The 19178-nt window shown below is 43.1% G+C and overlaps 1 long non-coding RNA gene across 2 annotated transcripts in view; it reads left to right on the forward strand.

The window, feature by feature from the left end:
• LOC134165098 (uncharacterized) overlaps positions 1 to 19178 on the forward strand; it is a 42033-nt gene that overhangs the window by 8594 nt on the left and 14261 nt on the right. The gene's annotated exons all lie outside the window — the stretch shown is intronic.

Genomic DNA, 19178 nt, shown 5'->3' on the forward strand with positions numbered 1-19178 from the left:
ACCTCTTTTGCTCATCAACTTTCTTTCTTTTAAACTCTTGGCATCATGTTTTCTAATTAAATTGTAAGCTCTTCATGGCAGAATCTATATTCAGATATAAAGCAGTAAACACCCTGCAGCAATAAATACTTACCCTGATTGGCACCACTGAGCAATATAAACACAATGTAAACAATGAGAAAGCCTGAAAGGTGCTGAGCCCTGGATAAATATTGTTCCTTTCCAGCAGCTTACCTTATAGTTAAATATATTCTAACAGTATGCAAAACCATGTCAGCACATCAACTAAAGGCAGGCTGGATGCTGCTTGGAGGTATGGAAAGTCACGAGAAGCTGGGTGAGCCCCATAGAATCATACAATCACAGAATGGTTTGGGTTGGAAAGGACCTTAAGATCATCTAGTTCCAAACCCCTGACATGGGCAGGGACACCTCACACTAAACCAAGTCACCCAAGGCTCTTTCCAGCCTGGCCTTGATGTCCTCTGACAGGAAAGATGCTCTGGGAGAAGCTGATTTGGAACTTGGAGCCAAACTTTCCACCCTTCGAGAAGGAAAAAAATTGACAGTGTCCTCTTCTGATGTGACGCTCAGGGTGACTTTTATCTGATGGAGTAAGTGTCAGTATGTGAGATGTAGCTGAACTCCTATCACAGGCAGTGAAACGTGGAGAGCTATCAACCTGACTGCTTCAGTGGCCCACATATATTTGTCTAGTGCCATTTGAGACGCCCTATAATAGGCCCCAACTTCCAACTGCCACATCAGAAGGAGGAAGGTCATGTTTAGTATTTGGCAATGCTGTGTAAATGTCTTGGATATCACAGGCCAAGCTGGCACTAGATATCTATGCTTAACCAGCTGGTTTGTGTGCTGAGAGGTCTGCTTCAGGGTGAGGTGAGCAGATCTCTGGGCTCCACTGACTGTAACAAAGGCTTGGATATCCAATTCACATGTGGATACCTACCAGGTCTCTTAATCGATCTGCAAGTGGAATATTAGTGTTGTTTAAGATGTGCCCCAAGAGAAGACTTATCTTCGTGTTCTTTAGGAAAATAGTTACAAAATTGGTTGATTCCTGACACTGTAAAAGTGCTTTATCCTCCTTTTAAAAATTAGAGGTCTTAACATGAGCTGAAGATGCATGTGAGAGTGTAGGTTTCAGATTTGCTCTGAGCAAGCGTGCCCCCTCTGAGTAGACGCATAAAGCCAGTGCTCATTGTGTGGACACCAGAGTTGGTTCAGCACCAGAAGATGTCAGCTGATGCCGTGAGGCACGGCAGGGTTAGGTCACCTGCAGAGCTACTGGCCTTGCATGTTCTCAGAGAGAGTTTCTTTCCAAGCGTGTGGGAAGCAAGGACTATCTTTGGCTTATGTGTTTATACACCACAAACACAAGGAGCACCTTGTCTCTGACAAGGACACTGGTGCAAAACAAATTAAAAATACAGACAGCCAAAGTGTAAAGAAGTGGTGCAGCATGGGAAGAGGTTGCCCAGAGAAGCTGTAGATGCGCCATATCTGGAAGCGTTCAAGGCCAGTGGAAAGTGTCCCTGCCCATGGCAGGAGGTTGGAACTTGATGATCTTTAAAGGTCCCTTCCAACTCAAACCATTATGTGATTCTGTGAGATTGTGTGATGTGTGCCAATGGTGACACAGGTCCTTGAGGAAAGACTGAGGTCTTCTGAGGTTTCACTCAATATCTCAACTAAAAAGTTTTCATATCTATGCATGATATTCTATATCAAAAAAATGGTATTTGAGTAGTGCCTGATAGTTGATGGTTCTTCTCTAAAGGCAGATGCAATAAAAAAACAGTCCTTGACCACAAGGGACTACAGCATGAGGTGTGATCAGACAAAACAAATGAGAAGGGTATGTAATAACACAGGTGTGTTTTCTAAGTGTAGGAGCAGGACAGATGGACTGTCTCTGTGTTCCCAGATGTTCTCAAAGTGAGCAGGAACTGACTACCGCTAAGAGTTTTTATCTCTCAGTATGTTTTTTCACCTCATATAAACAAAGAAAAAGAAGGGTTTGTTCTGCTTCACTGGAGAAAAAAAAAACACCCCACAATGGACTTCCATTCAGGCACACAAATAGCAATAGTCCTGTGACTTCTCTATTTAAATGGGTATCCATGGTGAGATCTGCATAGCTTTCGTTAGATGACTGCAGCACGGTGCTGTGGTTCATGCTGTAGACAGGAAGGAAAAGATGGGTGAAAAATTCCCCTTACAATGAATGAATGAATGAATGAGGAAATGCCATAAGATATCAAGTCTCTGTGGCATCACACTTTAAAAAATGATGCCTGAGTTTTTCACCACTGCTTTACTATCCCTCCGCTCTTTTTCAGGCCCATTCAAGTTAAATGCTAGTCTGTATTTGTAGGCACAACCCTGAGCAACTGATGGTACATAAATAGGTGTAAAAACTGCAGCATTGCAAAACAGGTGTAAAAACTGCAGCTGTGTGGTGCGGTTGACACACTGGAGGGAAGTGATGCCATCCAGAGAGATCTTGACAGGCTGGAAAGGTGGGCCAGTGTAAACCTCATGAAGTTCAGCAAGGCCAAGTGCAAGGTCCCGCACGTGGGTTGTGGTAGTCCCAGGCACAGCTACAGGTTGGGCAGAGAGGTTATGGATCCCTGGCAGGGTTCAAGAGCAAGTTGGACGGGGCTTTGAGCAACCTGACCTAGTGAAAGGTGTCCCTGCCTGTGGCAGGGGGAGTGGAACAAGGTGATCTTTAAGGTCCCTTCCAACCTGAACTATTCTATGATTCTATGATTACAAGGGGCTTCCTTCCCAGGCTGCATTCCTTGTTTGCTTTCTTCTTTTCTTTGTTGGTAGCTGGAATTAATAGTCTGCTTTATGATACACGAGCCTGGGCCAGATCCCTCCAGGATTTTGGCTGGCGCAGAGCACAAAGGTTACACACAGAGTACACATTGGTACTGTGGGTACCAATGCAGCTGTCTGCTGTGCAAGTGGCCTCAAGTGGCAAAAGGGAAAGTGAAGTCAGGGCAAGATTACTGGACTTCTTGAACCACCTTTTCTCTGGCAAGAGTGGCAGGTCTGCCTAAATGTAGGATACTACCCATATGTTACCAAGGCTGTTTATATTGGGGATATCTGAAATAAAAATTAAAATCAACTAAAGTCCAAGCTAATGAATGACAACTTCATGGTGCTGGAATAGTTATTTCAACTGTTTGCAACAAAGAAATGCAGTTCTGCCAAATACGGGCTTTAAAAAATTGTGCATGTATCCCCAAAATAAGACAAAACTGGGTTAAGGAATGAAATGTGAAAACATTACTTTTGGGTTGTTACTTAGGTTCTGCATAAACATGCTGAGGTTTCACACTTGTGAGGTCTAATCTGTACATGTATCACCCAGAAACATTTTACAGTGTCATATTCTGATGGTAAGTTGAATGTAAAAATCCTTTTATAGATCATAGCATTTACCATAAAATTATTAGCAATGCTAATGCTGGATACAAATTGGAAGATATTGATACACCAATGATAATTCATTGAACTTTAATTTCATGTAAACTAGTAGAAAATCTTCTTCTGGACTTTAAGCAAGACCCAGAGCTGACCTACATATATTTTTAAATGTTATGCCTAAATGCTAAAAATTGATGTCATCAAGGCAAAGCCCCCAAAGCTTTCGTAGGTACCTTTTACCACTCACTGTTGTATTTTGCTTCCATGCGAAGACTGGAAATGGACTGATCAGTAAGCATTCAGTTTATTCAAACCAGGTCAGGAGTTAGGTGCTAATCCCAGCTGCTGCCAATACAGGAGCCATTGAAATGTAAAAGCGTGATTTAAAAAAAGGCTAATTTAAAAAGTGTTTTCCTGTGGAATGCAGCCAGCTTTTGAAATCAGACTTTCACTGTCTTTACTAAGCCATCCAAATGTTACAAAATCCGGAAACAGAGCTAAGGAATCCTGCCAACCCCTCGGTGCAGGATGATCATCTCACATCGTTTCTCTGCTTGGCTGTCAGGGCATGCCAGGGTAGATGCCTGTGGTGTGATGTGGTCCTCACTTTCCTTAGGGAGCCACAGAAGAGATGCCCCTGCTTGTGCCTTTAGGTCTGTATTCTGGAGGTGTGCTCAGTGTACTCTCCATGGACAGGCTGCTCCTTTGTGGAGTGAGTGTAGGGAAAGGCAGAACTCAGCAGTGCTGGCAACAAGGACCAGAAAGAGTCGGGATTCTGTGAGGAAAGGGAGAGAGAGGCATGATTTATGAGGAGGTGGAGGCACAACACAGCAGGCAGAGGTAGATGCTTCTGCAGTCCTGAGGGAGGGTGTGGGCATCCGCATGCGTGGAGGCACAGCCAAGCGTGAAAAAAGTGCTGAATGGGTTTGCGCTGGGGAGGCACAATCAATGGCCCGGGTGGTTTTGTTCTGTGTGGTTGAGAAGCAGATGCCTCTAGAGTTAGAAGCAAACTGTTCTGGTTTCCAAATGCTCATATTTAGCATTCTAGTGAGTTGGAGCAGATGGCAGGTCTGACTACCCTGGGCCCGATTTCTGGGCAGCAGCTGGAAATCCTTCAGGCCTCTTTGAAGAGTGGCGTGTATATGCCTGCTTAAGGAATGGCATCCTGGGATTCCCTGTTCTCTTCCACTGTCTCCCTTTAGGTTTTACGCCGAGCTCAGCACTCTGGAATGCATGCCCTGTGCTGGTGCCATAGGCTGGGGACACCCACTGGGTTCAACAGTAGTTGAACAGGGGTAGTGTAGGTCTGGCTCCATGCCAGTGGAGTTACTCTGCTTCTCAGGTGGAGACATCAAAAGGACATGTGAGAGCAGACATACCTGGACTGTCTGAATGCCTTCCAGAAGCTAAATCATCTATAAGCACTGCTGAAGTGAATTCAGCATGCTCAAAAAGTAGGGTGCAGCTGATTTCCCATCACCATTCACTCCTAGGAGCAGAGTAGAAGTTTCAGAACAGCCTTGGTCACAGGCTGGGAGGATGTCCTAGCCAAGGGTCACCAGCAAATGCACCCAACTTTTCAGCAGGGCTGAGGGAAGCAGTACCACTTTTATGCCACCTGACTATTCCCCTAGAGAAACCAAAGTGCTCTCTTCCCTTTGCAGATGACCTCTACAAAGGAGGTGGAATTGAGGGCAAGCTTTGACCTTATGCATGTAGCTTACACCAAAACTTACAGGGATTTCTAAACTTTGCTCATTAGCTTGTAGCAAATCTCAGTGTGCAACAAGGCAGCTATCCTTAGGCAAGTCTTGTCTCCCCATATGAAGCTTTTCAGGTTCTCCAGCTATTGCTAGAGAATCCATATGATAGGCTTAGCATTTATGTATTTCACAGTATGTTATATATATATCTATATGCCTGTGGAGACAACTGAAGCAGAAATTGTCCATCATACCAGCAAATGTGACAAGTAAGCAATGTGCTTGGCTTTTGCTCAGGTGTTCATCATGGACAAAGAGAGAAATGAGGTAAAAGGCAAGAAGAACCTGTCAGAAGAATTGAAGGAAAGGCTGGAACCAGTATTGGTCAATCTCCCTGTTTACCAAGTTCTATATTGGGTAACCTGAACTGAGCGCAAGGGCACTCAGTTGCTGTAAGGCCTGCACACAGTATGGGACTTTGGCAGTTATCTAGATGTTCACCAGTAACACTGATGCTGAAAGAGGGACCTGAAAAGCAACTCGGAGAAGGCTGACATTGGTACTAGATGAGACGCAGCAAATGAAGTAATAGGAAAATCAAATTATGAGAAGTGGAAAGGACCCATGGAGATCTGATAAGTAGAAAATTAATTTTAATCTGAAATCAGGATGAAATCAGAGAAGTTCTCTTAGAAAAGAAGCAAAATGCTCAGAAACCCAGGTTTCAGCAGTGAAGTTCAACATAAGCTGCAAATGCCTCAGGGAAATGGCGGGCGGATCAACAAATAATGAATTACAGAAGTGAAGTCAGGATGTAATAAAAGCCTCAGTACCCCTTTGAGATAACATTTGCTTTTACCTGGAGAGGTCCCTGAGAGGGTTGTGGGAGCTTGAAAGAAAGCACTAGCTCAAAAATTGTAAACCTCAGAAGCAGGAAGAAAATAATTGCCTCCCAAAGAAACACATAGGTAAGAAGACGCCTCCGCTGGGAGAGGTCAAGTCAGTAACAACCATGTCTTGGTCATCACCGAAGTCCTGAAATCACAAAGGCAGTCATGCAAGACAAAAACTGCTTTAAGGGCTGGCATATTTTTTTTTTCTGTATGTTAAAGATACGACCAAGCCATGAAGTACAGCTCTGACTTGATCTCCAGATCCAAAATTCACAAAAGGTTGGCTTTAGGATTTCTAGGCTGGGCAAATTCATTTGGACCTGTCAGAATTTGGGAATGTTCAGTTCTGTGTTGTTTTGGCTCTGGTTTTGCTCCAGTTCCCCTAGACAGATGTGTGAAATCCTCTGCAGAACTGAACCGGGAGCAGACCTGGGGCACTTGTGTTTTGTGCAGTCATGCACTAGCTCTGATCATGCTCTGAAGAGCTGGGATGTTGTTGCATTGTAACTGTGCCTGTGCTCATCCTGTTTTTTGGTTGGACTCAGTAGCACTGCATGGTTGCTGCTGCTGTTGCTGTCATATGTTCATGCATTTTTAATTATAGTGTTATTAATAGTGGTAAATTGCTAGCAAGCGTTTGGGGCTGGGGGCATAGATGGAAAGCTTTCTTTCCTCACCAAACCCTTCACTCATCAGCTAATCTCATCTTGCTGGGACACACAGTCTATTCTTTGGAAACTTCATCACGGGAAGCCATAGGACAGGATGTCGTGGGGAACATGAGGAACCACTTGCCTTCTGGCCCTCTCCGCTTCCTTGTGTGGGGACTCAAATCCATCAGTCATCCTGACCCAGGATCATTTTGGGCTCCTCTGGTTATTCCTGTGTATTAAAGAAAGGAAGGAATGCTGCTGGCAAGGAAGCAGGAAGAGTTGGAGGGAAAGACAGTTTGCGTGTTCCCACAGAGGAGTACAAGACAGAGGAACAATGCCATCAAGGCAGCTCTGTGCAGGACCACACTCAGCACTGATGAGTAGGACATGCAACTGGTATTACAGGTAGTACTACTAGCACTACAGGTAGCATTAGTGCCTAATGATTGTGGTGGTGTTTGGTGGCATGTCCTTTCAAAGTCACAATCCTGTGGGTTGTCACCTGTCACTTCTGCAGCACTCCAGACATGCAGGCAGGTTGTGCTCCTGCCGCACAGCACATGGGCAAGCGCACAGGTGGCTGCCTGCTCCAAGCACAGAGCCAGCTCCCTTGCAGCACACCAGAACATCCCTTTATAAATTATACTGGGGTATGCCAAAGAAGTGGTAAATGCTCCATCCCTGGCAGTGTTCAAGGCCAGGTTGGACAGAGCCTTGGGCAACATAGTTTAGAGTGAGGCATCCCTGCCTATGGCAGAGGGGTTGGAACCAGATGACTTTAAGGTCCTTTCCAACCCAAACCATTCTATGATTCTATGATTCTTCTCAAGAGCTCTGGCCCAGGCCTGCCACAGGGGGTGGAATGCTGGAAACCCTCGAGTTGTGCTGTTTGCAAAAGGATCCCTAGGAGTCCTCATTGAGGTTTTAGCAAGTGGATGTGCAAAAGTTGCCATGGCCGTTATACACCTGGAAGTGTATAAGCAGTGCGGGGGAGGGGGGGGAAGAATAGGAGAGGTGTTTGCTAGAAAGGTCAAGATATGTGGATAGGAAAGAGCAAAATTGAAGATACTATGTCTGCTATGTCTGGATATCCTCCTCATTAATTTCTTCATTTTGGAGAAGGGCACTACACCTTTCTTCTAGGTGAATTATAACTTTATTCAGTAAAGATTTCCTGTCTTTTTGATAAATTAAGCCCAAAATGTCAATGAACAGCAGCAGAGCAAGTCCTGCGTGTTCATAGATCCTTTACAGTTTGTTCCTATCGTGGGTTCCGACACATAGGAAGGAGCTCTTTTCTACATTCTATCTTACCAGAAGGCTTTGACCAGGCATATGCAGGCTGTTTGTGTTCCTGGACAATAAGCCAGTGTCCAGACATTTCAGTCAAAGGTCAAGGTCCTGTTGTGCAAGACAGGATATTTTTCCCAGGAGTTAGTTCCTGCCCGCAAGAACTTCCAAACACAAAAGAAGGCTGGCCCAGCTGATGATAGGGAAGTAGAAGACACTGGTGAGACATTTATAATTAGTGTAATGAGGATCAATCAGATGACCTAACCATTGTCAGGTAGTTTTATGGGCATTACAGCAGCAGCATGATTATGAAGTGAAATGATAGGGGTGTTAAGTAGTGACTAATTTCAGGACAAGCCTTTTCCTCTCCTGAATGCAGGTTTATAGGAGATTGTATGAAATGAAACACAGAGTAACACCGATTAATTGGGATATATCCAAATGATATGCTGCCTGTTTATTGAGTGCTGCAATCTCCCATCTGATGCCCACATAATGCCTTGATAAGGCCCTGACTCCTGTGTATGGATTCAGTATATTCATCCCTGTTTATTCCTTTTTAGATGAGATACAAGACTGAACCAAAATTAAATGTGGTCTTTCTAAGTCTAGAAAACACAGTTATATTGTAAGAGGACCAGTTACATTTGGCCAATGAAATTACCTGCCATTCACAAGCAAACTTTTTTAATACCAAATCCTCATGGAGATGTTCTGGAGCAGTCCATCCAATTTCTCACAATGGTTTTGGGAACATCTCAACTACCCACCTCTGCTCTGTATTCACTACTGCTAAGTAGTGAGCTAGATTTTGAGGGTAGTTTTTCACCTTGAGGTCTCTACATGTTCATTCATATTTTTTCAGGGATGAATTCCTTTTCCAACAGGGAGTGAAGGTTCATGCACAATTTCAGTGGGTTGAAACATGCATTGAGCCAACTTTGAACTTGCTGTTTAACAGTCCGCTAAGACATTGACCTGGAAGGGACATTTGTCTTTTGTATGTTGTATAAAACTTAAAAGAAAACAGGGAAGGAATATGAATTCATTATTCATGCATGATACAGCATTCACGATTCTTTCCCCTTTGCTAAAGATGGCATAGGTGTCTTAACTCACTCTAGTCAATGGAAGTTTAATCAATACAGGCAGTAGACCACAAAATATGACTTGGCTGAGCAATGCTGGTGTCTGGACTGGGGAGAGCTGAATCCCACCCTGCCTAACAAGCTAATGGACATGTGTGTTCAGTGATAGAGCTGCATATGAGTTGAACTGAAGCTGCATTAGACATTGTGTATTGTCAGCAGGTCAGAGAAACAATGTGCTTATGGAAGTTTTATCTCTGCTGTGCTGTTTTATCTCAGCTCACTGTAGCAAGGCTACAAAGAACCAAACTCACAGGCCATAAAATGCAGAAAATCGTGTTGTATATAACTGAAAGGTCGTTTCTCTGTGTTTAGGAAGAAAGGCACAGACCTGCTATAGCTAAGCCTCAGAAGGTGTGATCAGTTGTGAATTTTTCATATGCCTGTTTCCAAGAGTAGTACATATTTTAATTTATTCTGCATGTAATACAAAGAAGTTGGAAGTGCCGCAGCATAAAGGCAAGCAAAAAGAGCCACATACTGTATCCATATATATTAATAGTTATCTATTAATTGATCGTTACATGCTAATATGCTTTATGTTAAGATTATTTAGCTACAGTACAAGCAATAAATACTGTTCTCTAAGGCACAGAAAACACAGGCAAAACTAAAGTCTATGTTGTAATAGATTTATTTTGTCCTTAATAGATTGAAAGTCAGATAATCAATATACCTAGCTACCAAGGCAAATGAACGCTGTTCTGTGGTGAGGTGATTGCAGATCCATAGCTGTAATAAATTTGTCTGTGAATGACAAAAAAAAAGGGAGGTGGGAAAAACTTCTTGGCATTCCTTCCTTGGAATCACAGGAATACTTTTCTGAACTCAGTGCCTTTTCTAACATTATAATATTCACTCTCAGTGCATTTCTACGCCTAATTCCTTTTTTTTCCATATGTGCAAGCTAAACCCGTTGCTAGGTGACTGCAGATGTTATCAGTCACTAAAATACATGCGTTTTCCAGATGTAGTCGTCAAATAATTTTCAGCTGAGTGATTCTGTGTTACAATAAACTTGAATGCCTATGTAAAGGTTCAACTACTTACAAATATATCAGTTAATTTGAATTCTATTGAAAACTGTTACCTGTTGTGAAAGTAAAGGAAAGGGATCCAAATTTGGGGTAATTTGACCAAGAGTTTCTAGAGATTCAGCTCCCTAGGAACTGCAATTTTACACTATCCTCCTGGGTTTTGTAACTTGTGTGCATACCTAATGCTCACATTCTGTATCTAATTATTCTACAGCTGATCCCTGTTGATTGGCATTTCTAGCAGCTAGTGTATGACTCATTAACCCTTTTGGAAAGCAGTCTTTCTAAAGTTAATAACTGCATAGTTTGAAACTTCAGGCTGATGTGATGATACTCAGTCATAAAAACACATGGAACTTCAGGCAGTTTCAGATGTCATTCTGGGAGCTGATTTTATCACTTTGGTTCACCTTGCTGGTCAAGACTCTCAGATGTGGGCCAGTTTTCCAAGCTCCCGTTCCTGGCAGTGGCAATGTCATCCATGTCACCAGTGGGGCTGGGAGAGCTGCTCAGCTCCGCAGGTATAGGTCTCTTCATTGCAATGAGCTGAAGAGCAAACAGACTCTTGGTGTGTACTACCTTCATTGGTGAGTAATGCCAATTACTTGGCATTACTCCTAAATCCTATGGATTTAGATACTCAGCTCAGGTGTAGAAACCTGTGTTAAAGGACTTTAATCTACAAACTGACTCCACACCCCAAATAATGGGTGCAATAATTGGATACAGTTCTTTTTTAGAGTGGAAATCAGATTGCACCATCTACAGATTAATTGTGGCCTCAATATCTGTGAATGTACTTTGAGTAGATATAAGGTAGTGTTCAAAGAATGTGCCACTGCTTGTGTTTTTCCAGGAGCTTTGAACCATAACATCTGTGTAAAGTCCCTGGTTCAATGTTTGTCTAGAACGATTAAGAGATTACTTGGATTAATTTGGCAGGGGCTTGCAAGATCACACTTCAGCTCTGACCAGTCGGAATCAGAGGTATCTGGATGTGCACAGATTGAAGTATAAATGGTCCATAATGAGTTCTGTGCTATAATTAAATCCAAAAGTATCTCCTCTGGCTTGGGAATTTCCTGGGCCACCAGCGATGGCAGATTCAGTGTTTATCCTGAGAAAAAAAAAATTATTATTTTTCCATATTCTGTAAATCTTTCCCTAGGCATCCCTTTTGGCCACATGTCAAAGATGAAATAATGCACCAGATGAGTCTTGGCCTGATCTGTGTGGCCATTTTTATGTGTTTAGGCCTCTGCTGCACCAACTGCAGTATATGACAGTATGACAGTACAGGTGACATGGAGATTTCCAGCAGTGTACGGGGTTCATGTCATTGTTCTCCGGGGGTAGTAACAGGTATGTGAAGAAAATATCGCAGAATAAATCCTTACTCTTTCTGGCAAAGCTGAAGGGAGGACAGCGGTTCTTGAGGTTTATGGTTGCTGTAGGTGCCGTGTTTAAAACAGCTTAGATAGCTGTATTTGCTGTGCCTAAGCTAAATCTGGTTTTGCCACATCAAAAAAAGGCTTAGACAACATATTGTGTCCATGTGCTCTGTTCTGAATGAGTTAGGGAGCGTTTCACAGTCAGTCTGCTGGAGGCTGTGCTGTCATGCCATTGCTCCAGGGAGAAGCAGCATTGTAGGAGAATTGTTGATCCTCTTCTCTTAGCTTCACTAGTATTAGATAATGTAACAGGCAGTGGCCATGAATTATGACTTGGGATGTTCAAGCTGGACCAGGTCACCCCTTGAGGTCCCTTCCAACCGACATTTCTGGAGTCCATAGAAGACTCATCTGAATCAGGCAACTCCACATATTTATGTGATGCCCCCTACTCAACACACTTAAAGGAGACTGATGCAGCTGGCCAGCTACTAGACGAATGAGCTGTTAGACAATTCACCAACCAAGCAGGTGGATAGCATCAGTGCCTTTTGGGATAACCTAGTGTATCTGACCTGCCCTTTGTAAGTCACTTCAGGAGAACATGTATCTGTCATAGGTTCTGTGTCATATCTGTATGAATCTCAAATGTCCAGTGATGTCTCCAACAAGACAACACACTTGTGTTTAGGCAAATGAATCAAGCCCTGGATATCTCCTGGGGTAAGCAGAAGAGATTTTTCTTTTTCACCATCATCAGAACAGGTTTCAGGATGTCCTCAATGGCTTGTTCACCTTAAATAATTCTTCTCTGCGAGGCTGTGGTTGGTGCTATTAACTTGAAGAATCCCAGCACCAGGTCAAAAAAACCACACAAGCGCTCCATGACACAAATTTTGATCTGGGATAATGCCCTGCTGTCAGATTACATTTGTTCCAAAAATGCAGTTGGCTAACCAGGACCACAGGTCAAACTCGTGTTCATGGTAGCTCATTTACACATTGCTTGGGTCTGCCTTGTTCTTTTTGCTGTCATACAAACTGGAGCTGGGTGGAGGTACTGGGCCTGGTTTTATGGGGGAAGGCCACTCTGTAGCAGTTCCCAAGGTGGCAGTACACCTGTATCCCATTTCCATGTTGATGTTTTAGCAGAGACACCAAAGGGACCTGGAATGCTGAAAAGTATCTGTAGAAGGCCAAGCAAAACAGTATACACTGTAGAGATGGTAAGGTGGTCCATCTGCCCTAGCATGGGTGGGTGGCATCATGAGCTGGATTACCTGCCTTGTTCCAGAGTGTGGCAGATACTCCGTAGCTGGACATTTGGATCTCCTGAGGCTATCTCCTGGTAAGAAAGAGGGAATACCCAATGCTGATGACTAAACCACTGTGAAGGAGAAGATTCCCACTAGCCAGCAGCTCTTCCAGTAGCTGGCATATGAATGGTTCAGACCTGCACCGGGCCATGTGAGGAATACTGCCTTTCTGTCCTTTTCCTGGTTTCACTTCTGTATTTCTTTGTTTCGCCTCTGCAGTCCTAAGCTTTTACCAGGCATGCAGCCAGGTCTTATGCACTTTGCTACCAGGTTATATTAGTGTGGCCACTCATATGATCACCAGCCCCAGCTGAGGAACCTACTTCCAGGCCTGCTCCACGTTGCTGGCTTTGTTGGGTCTAAAACCCTATGAAATCCTATCCTTCAAAAAATGGAAAGGGGTACACAAAAATAGATACTTGGAAAGGTAGCGAACTCAGTTGAGTTGGCATATTCTGGAATGAACTATTGCAGTTCTGGGTGATAGGATCAATCAAGATCTATATGTTTAACAACCAGAACAACAACAATAATAGTAGTGGTGATCATAGTAGTAGGAGTAACAACAACAATAATAAAAAACTTTTCTTAATTCTGAATAAACCTGTAAATACGGGAAAAGCTCAGTTTTACATTTTGTCTTTTGAATTTGTGACAAAACCATGAGCTTCTAGTGCGTCATTTGTTCCTGCCTTACAAGCTATTTCAGTATCCTGAGATTTAGAGAGATCTGTTTAGTTTAACCCTGCTTTGAGAGATGACTTGATTACAGCATGTAAGCATTATCACAGGAACAAAACACTGGAAACTACAAGCCGTTTAATCTAGGAGACACAAGAATTACACATAAGAAAAGCGAAGGCTTAAAGCTTTATTAGCAATGAATATTATTTTAACAACAAGTGCAAATAAGATCAGAACAGATTGCCCAATGAAGATGGTGCCTTCTCCTTTACTTTTTGTGTTCAGGACAAGCACTTGAGCGTTAAGGGAATGGTGACCTTTTCTGTAATAGTCTTTTGTCTGGACCACTCCATGATGATGAGGCAGACCTGGGGGCAAAGACTGGAACACCAGATTTTCCTCTCTAACACAGTTCCCTGATCTCCATTGAAAAATTACCCCTCTCCGTTGGCTCTAAAAGTAAAACAAATTATAATATAGATTAACTTAGACGGCTAACAATTTTCCAGAGATGTAGTGCCTACAGGAGCTTCCCTGAATTAAGCAGACTGGAGCCCACTATAATATAAGCACGCTTTTGGTGACCAAGGCTTCAATATTTTTACCTTCATTTCAATGGGCAAGGGTGCAGCTCCCACCTGCTTAGCTCAGTCTTCTAGAGGGACTGCGCACCACAGTACCGCTGTACTAACAGCCTGAACCATTTTAAATAAACTTTGTACTGGTGGGTTGTAGTTACTGTCACCAAATTTTAAAAAGTGGAATTTTCCTACAACCCACTAGAGAGGTGTTAAGTAATTAAAATAATGTGTCTGTTTGTTTATTTAAGGGACATCTTAACTGTAGTTTAATGGGCCAGGAAACTTTGCTGATTCAAAATAAAGAGTGATTAGCAGTTGAATATGCTTTCTGTTACATCAGCATCTGCTGCTCAGGCTGTTGATACTTTAGTATTTTGAAAAGCAAATTAAATTATCTCTCCAGTGTTAATATACATTGCACATGTTCGCAGGCACCCATATTCTCTCACTTCGGATGAGACCATGACTGTGTTAACAGAAACATTTCTGAGGAATCTATTTACTGGTTTATCTTCAGCACAAAACACCAAATAATATGGAGCCAATATTTTGTTTTTCATGTGAAGCACTGCAATATGGTCGCACACATCCCAAGACTGGTGCTGAGAGAAATAAGTCAGCTCTTTCAGGATGCAGTTGTAGCTCCCTTGTTGTGTGTAGTTCATGGTGCTTCCCAGAAGCCTGCATACTCTTGCTTTTCTCAGTACAGAGTTCTCTTTAGTAAAGTGCATTCCTGCTGAGATCCCTTTTAATGCAGTGGCAGAAATTTCCAAAAAGATGTTTGAACTGCAGAAATCTGTAGGAGTAGCAGCACGCAAAGACCAAGCCTTTCTACTGTACCACTGCTGTGGTACAAAGTCTGCTTCACTTTCTGTATAGTTTGTGCCGGTACCTAGGACCATTTTGTGCAACAGGAATCACTAAAAATAGAGTAATTCTTATTCCTAAAGCCTGTATTATTGGCTTTATCCCTAATGCCTTTTGACATAACTCAGTAAACTTTGGCACTTCCACTGTGCTGGAAGCAAGTTCTCCAGTGTTCTTACTGTGTTTGCCATCGGGTGAATTTAGTTTTTCCGTAGTCTTTACTTACCAGCCTTTCGTTGCCTCTGAGCCTGATTCAGCCTGAGGGGCACAAGGCTTGTTTTGAGAGCAGGTATGGTCCACGTGAAATGCTGAAAGCAGCAGAACAAGCTATGGTTTCAAGTTTGAGGTGTGTTGGGGAAGTTCGTATGAAATAAGGATTGGTGGTGAGAAGTAGGCTAAAGTGAGTGAGAAGGCTACCTCTTGGCTCCAAGGTGCTTGCAGGACTAGAAAGTGTGGGGCTGTCGGCCTTTGACTGGCATACTGATGCTCTGCTAGAGAAAAAAACATGCCCTTTGAATACAGGATAAAGTAATTGGGATTTGTTTTGCCTTTTCCTTTTTTTTAACTTAACTTCATTTGACCTGTCCACACATGTCTAAGCCTCAAATTCCAAATGAACATTTAATCCCTTCTCCTCTGGAGCCCTTGGAGGTGGAAAACAAAGTTGTGGTAAATCATATCATTAGACTTTAATAGCCAATGAACAGTAAGTAACATTTTTTCCTCCCAAGGGAGTTATTTAATGTTTAATGAAAATACCAATTTGCATAATTCACATGCAGCGTAAAGGTCACCATCAGTCTGTCACTAGGATAACAGGGTAATTACTTAAGAAAACTATCTTCCATCCATCCATACAAGAATGTTAATTTGTTGAAAAGGACAATTTGATTGTATTTTAATTACTATGTCATCTTTATTCTATTTTTAAGAATGTCAGAACTTCTGCAGCACAGCTCTCAGAGCTATGTGTCACTTTCTCAAAGTGGATATTGAGACCAGGCAGACTAGGCATCTGTACTAGCTCCTAACAACTGCTGATTTGCCTCACTCTTTTCCATCTGTCTTGTTCACCTTCAGTGTTTGGCACTAAATATCTACAAGTCTAGATAAATGGCAACAGTATTGTAAATATGAGAAGTCTGAGGAAGTCAGAGTGATGGACCAGCCTACAAGAAGGTGTCCTGGGCAAAGACACAGCAGTCCCACACTGTTTCTCCTCTGCAGGTGGGGAATGATCTTGCTCTGCGCCAGGGTCAGGAAGACCCTGCTCCAGGCAGACCATTCTGCCGTACTCATCACCAAAACCTGTTGGCTCACAATAAAAATATTATCCAGATAAGGGCCTGTTTCTTTTTAGGTTGTGTTCTAAGAGGAAATAGAGAGTTGTTCTTAGTAAAGCACAAGGCTGGAAACCTGATGAGCCTTTTCACTGCCAAGCCCAGGCAAAGGCTTGGACATCAAGGGATTTGGAAATAAAAAATTGACTTTTCACAAGAGTATGTAGTGATAGGACATGAGGAATGACTTTAAACTGACAGAGGAGAGATTTAGATTAGATGTTTAGGAAGAAATTCTTTACTATGAGGGTGGAGAGGCACTGGAAAAGGTTGCCCAGAGAAGTTGCAGATGCCACATCCCTGGAAGAGTTGAAGGCCAGGAAGGCCTTCAGGGCAAGATGTTCCTGTCCCTGGCATGGGGGGGTTGGAACTAGATGATCTTCCTAGTGTCTTCCAACCCAAACCATTCTGTGATTCTATGATGATTCTATGATCAATACATTCACATAGGATGAAGCAGCTTATGGGAACATCTGCTCAAACAGTGTGTAAACCCCAGCTACTGACTCCCTTATGGCTGCACACATCAAACTGCTTCGGGCTAAGGGCCACCAGCACGCCCATATGGTTTGCAAGGAAGTTCCAAAATTGGCATACAGCTGCCAGCTGTGCTGGCACACTCTGCATTCCCAAAGGACTATGTGTCAGAACTGGCCTACAACAAGGACTTTGTAAATTGCAGTACGTGCAAAGCAACCATACTCATACAAGAATACTTGCGGCATTGGCATAAAGGGTGTCACTTTAGCCTTCAGAGTGTTTCCTCCTGCTCCTCTGGGGAGATTCCTGCCAGGGCCATTAGTGGTGCTGGTAAAGATGATGCAATCTAATAAATTTCTTTTCCTGTTCACTGTAAAGCCAGGATGGTTTCTCTCTTATACTGTTGGATTCACCATGAGGCTACCTTTAATGCTGGGAAGTGACCCCATGAGTGAGTTTGCAGAGCAGCAAACCTGCTTTTTCAACTCAGCACAATAGACCAAAACCACACGATGTTTCTTTTCATGATTACTCCTGCACAAAGCTTTCAAATAATAAGCACTAACCTATTTTAAACCTGAGCCAGCTGAACATTTCATTTAGTATTCACTTGACTCCACTTTACCTCATTAAAACCTCTGCTGCATTGGAGAAGGGGAAGAGGGCAATGTGATTAAAACAACCTGATTAGGACTGGGCAGACAGGGTTTCTCTCAGCTGAGAGTTGAGGAAATCCTATTCTTTCCTTCTGAGGGAGCAGCACTGGTCCCCCCTGACCAGGCCTGGATGGAGCTGAGCTCCAGGCACCAGGTTTCTTTGCCTCTGGAGTACTCTGCAAAGTGATGCTTTGGGGATAAGCCTTGCACTGCCCAGAATCATAGAATCATAGAATGGTTTGGGCTGGAAGGGACCTTAAAGATCAAATTACCCCAGAACAGTATTTCTTAGGACTACAATATTAACTCCTCAGTTCTCCTCTGCTGTGATTCAGAAGGGATCTTACTGCATTTATACAAATAATCATATATATGTATGTGCTAGTTGCCACTGTGAAATGGAAAACATGCAGCAACTATATTAATAAAAACCTGGCAGCTATGAAAAGATGGGGGGTGCCTGCTGAGTCTGTTGTGGTGTCCCTGCTACAGCAACAACGAGGTCCTGCAGGTGATGGGGTCTCAGCCTGGCCTCTTCCCCAGGGAGATGGTCTGCCCATGCTGCCCCCACTTCCCCTCCTGCCCTGCTTCCTCGCAAGGAACTGAGGCACCACATTGACTTTTCATGGCCAAGGATGTAATATGCAGTCTCTGCAAAAATCTGTCTTCCATTTGCATTTAGTCACAAAACTTCTTTTCCATATTCTCCCAGATCGAGACCCAGGATGGCAGTGTAACAGGCAATGCTTGATTTAGGTAGGTTTGTGGGCAGAGACTCCTCTGCTCTGCAAGCCCTCCACCATCCAGGTGTAACTTCCACCTCCTCAGGAGGCAGCTCGGTTGGGAGCTGTGGTTGGTCACTTCAGTTTTGTGTTTAGGTCCTGTGTGATTTCCAGATACACAACTCTCATTAAAGAGAATTGGAGCACAATAAAAATAGACCTTAGAGGACTGGCCTGTCTTGTCAGTCAAGAAGGCAATCCATCAACACCGGGAAAAGGAAGATCCTTACAGGATGGTATTCCTGACAAACAAAGGTATATAAATACGCATTAGTGGCTTTTTTGGTATTTGTCCTGACAGTGGCCAATAGCAGATGTATGGAAGAGGTTCCCAATAGCAGCACTCCCATTCAATATTCCAGCCTTAAGCCATCTGAAGTTTAGGTCTCCTTAAACCATAAGTGACATCTTTGTCTTGAAAACAATTAATGTAATTCCGCATGTAAAAATAATCCCATGGAGTCATATGTTCTCTTGCTCTTCAGCATTTCAATCATTCCAGCTACTCCACAATCTCAGAAAACACATTTTGAGAAAGAAAAATATCCCAGAAGTTCCCTAAAGCAAAATACCTAAAAACAAACGCAATCTCTTGCTCCATGAAGCACACACCTAAATCATGCTGTTTCAGAAAGTGTTGAAGGCTCTGGTTGAGGATGAGGAAGTTGTGGCTGCTCCTTGGTGTCTGTAGGCCATGCATAGCCAGAGCTGCAGGCACCCCACCAGCCTGTGTACAATTCAGCCTACACTGAGCTCTCAATCATGGCTGTTTTCATGCACAAGCTCAAAACCTGAAAACAACTAAACTGGTAACAATCTGATTCTTCTCTAGAAATGAGATCTCTGGTAAAGCCCCATGTGTGCTAATGGAGGAGCAGTGCATCAGCTGCTGATG

This window comes from Pezoporus occidentalis, unplaced genomic scaffold (assembly GCF_034315485.1).
Source record: "Pezoporus occidentalis ecotype Australia unplaced genomic scaffold, CSIRO_AGI_Poc_V1 ctg23, whole genome shotgun sequence".
Classification (NCBI taxonomy): Eukaryota; Metazoa; Chordata; class Aves; order Psittaciformes; family Psittacidae; genus Pezoporus; species Pezoporus occidentalis.